The sequence below is a fragment of the Poecilia latipinna genome, unplaced genomic scaffold (assembly GCF_001443285.1).
Source record: "Poecilia latipinna isolate Pla-1442-1.1 unplaced genomic scaffold, P_latipinna-1.0 Scaffold1260, whole genome shotgun sequence".
Classification (NCBI taxonomy): Eukaryota; Metazoa; Chordata; class Actinopteri; order Cyprinodontiformes; family Poeciliidae; genus Poecilia; species Poecilia latipinna.
Genome location: NW_015113876.1, coordinates 176,499 through 178,947, shown reverse-complemented (window position 1 = coordinate 178,947; position 2,449 = coordinate 176,499).

Here is a 2,449-nt window from a genome sequence, read left to right as displayed (position 1 = left end):
TTTTCATCAATCCCACATGTGGTCAAGCACGAGGCGACAGTGGAAAAGAACCACTTTGTTTTAACTGGAGAATCATCTGGCAGAACCAGGTTCATGATAAGAGATTATTTACTGGAACTGGGTGAGAAGTTTAGAGGACAGGAGAGAAAGAAACCCATTAAAACACAGAAAGGTTTTAATGGGAACTGACTGTGTGATGGCGGATGGTTAAAGGCTATTAAGAGTTAATACCAGCTCCATATATGGTGGTATCCAGTGTAAAGTCATTTATATTATATGACTGGACCAGGAGCACTTTCTATGTGAAAGAAAACCAAAGTGAATACAGACTAAAAGCCTGTTAGGTTTATAAAACTTAATCTGAATGAGAAATAAGATTTGTAGAAAGTTCTGGACACTAAACACACATTTGTTACAATGAATTTACTCATGTTTGGAGAAATGAAACACAATACATCAAAACACCTCATATTACCTCAACTGGGGCAAAGTGTGTAATTCCTGTTGCTTGTCTTATGTTTTCACTTTATCCAATGTTCAATACATTTCAGATTCACTCAAATTATAGAAAACACAGTAAAGCAATAATATAAATAGTATATTTGGTTCTTTATTTCATAAATAAAGCACTTGCATTGTGTGGCAGCACCAACTGCAGTTTTCTGCTGATTGCTGATCTTTAAAAAGGATGACATTCCAACTCCAATATTTTTTTCTGAAATGTCTCTAAATAGAGAAAGAAAGTTGCTGAGTTGGCAACAATGAGGACAACAGTCAAACAGTGAAACGTGCAGACATGACATGCAAACCTCTGATGGCAGAGCAAAGGAGGACAGTGGTTGATTTTTAGACATTTGCTGAGGTAGAAAAGATCTAATTCATATATAAGTATCAGCCAAACACCGATTTCCCAAAATTAAGGAAATTGGCACCAATAAATCAGCTGGTTGATAACTCAGAGCAGCCCTGATTGTGTTTTAGCTTCATTGTGTGGAGATTTTTATGCTCCACACAATGAAAGGTGGGTGCAGACAATAGATAAATTATTAAGGTTTATATTTTACACTTTGAACTTCATGATTGATATGTTAGATTTTTCTCAACAACACTGAAACACAAAAGTGAACCAAGTGTTCAAATACATTTTTATTAGAAAATTACATCGTTATCATAATACAAACAAAATAAAGAGGTGAATTTAGCCAAGAAACCCCGACTGTCTGCCTGGAGGCTTGAACTCTGCGTGAAATTAAAACGAGTTTGACTTCAAACATGTAAAAGAAAATATGCAAGTAAAAATATTTTTCTCCGCTTTGTATTTCTCAATTTATACCAACTTTAGCTGAAACCCTTACAAAACACTGAAATGTTCTTCAATGAAGACAAAATACTTTTTGTTTAAAATTGAATTTCATATCAGTCATAAGTGGGATTTATAAGACAACTAAGATAGTTTCCTATCCATTCAATACCACCACATTTCCCAGTCACTTCTATATGTAAAGCAAATAATAATAAAAAAAAAACAATCAATTTAGCATCATTTGTTGTTTTCATCAAGCTTTATTTGTGATTTCATATTCAGAACAGGGTGACGCAAAATATCTCAACAGAACAGAAACATTAAAAAACACCAGGAATCAGTTCAAACAATCATCACAAAGTGAGAATTATTGCTAAAAGTGCAAGAATATTGAAGTGAAAACCTTTGTGAATCTAATACATTTACTGTCATTTTCCATTTATGCTAATCTTTCCAGCAACAATATAGATTTTCCAAAAGACAGTTTCTAAAAGCTGAAAAAGTGATACGTGAAATACTTTGAAATAATATGCAAACACTAACTTGATATGCATTCAAACTATTTTTTGAGTGCATGTGAAACAGCCTTAAGATCAGCCTGCAGTCTTCAAAATCTCCAACAGTGTTAAAGTCTGGCAGCTTCATATTATAGACAGTTAAGCTCCAAATTATTCATGCCTATCAAGAGGTGCAGAGTCAACAGTGGTCTAATATGGGTCTAAGCACTCTGTACTTAGAAAACCTTATGAGAACTGTCCAACACGGTGCAAAGAGCATCCAGGTTCTGGCTGAGTTTTAATGTCAAGATGTTATGAAGGAGTTTTACTCTGACTGGAGATCTGCTTTATTTATTAACAATGAAAGAAACAGAATCTAGTTTGTTGTTTTCTGTTCTCCATGTTTTGTATTAAGTTTTCATTAAAAAAAAACTTGCAGTTGAAATGTGTTGTTTTCAGATTCCTGCAGTCATCGTCATGTTTTTAAGAGCTGCAAGTTTCCAACTTTCAATATTTAACTATTAAAACCAGCTTGGAACAAATTTACCAAAGCTACATGCAGCGTTAACAATTTGTTCTCCAGCTTTTGCCAAATAATAGAGAGGATTATTTTGCTCAGCTTCTTCTCTGGCCTTAGATTCATACTCAG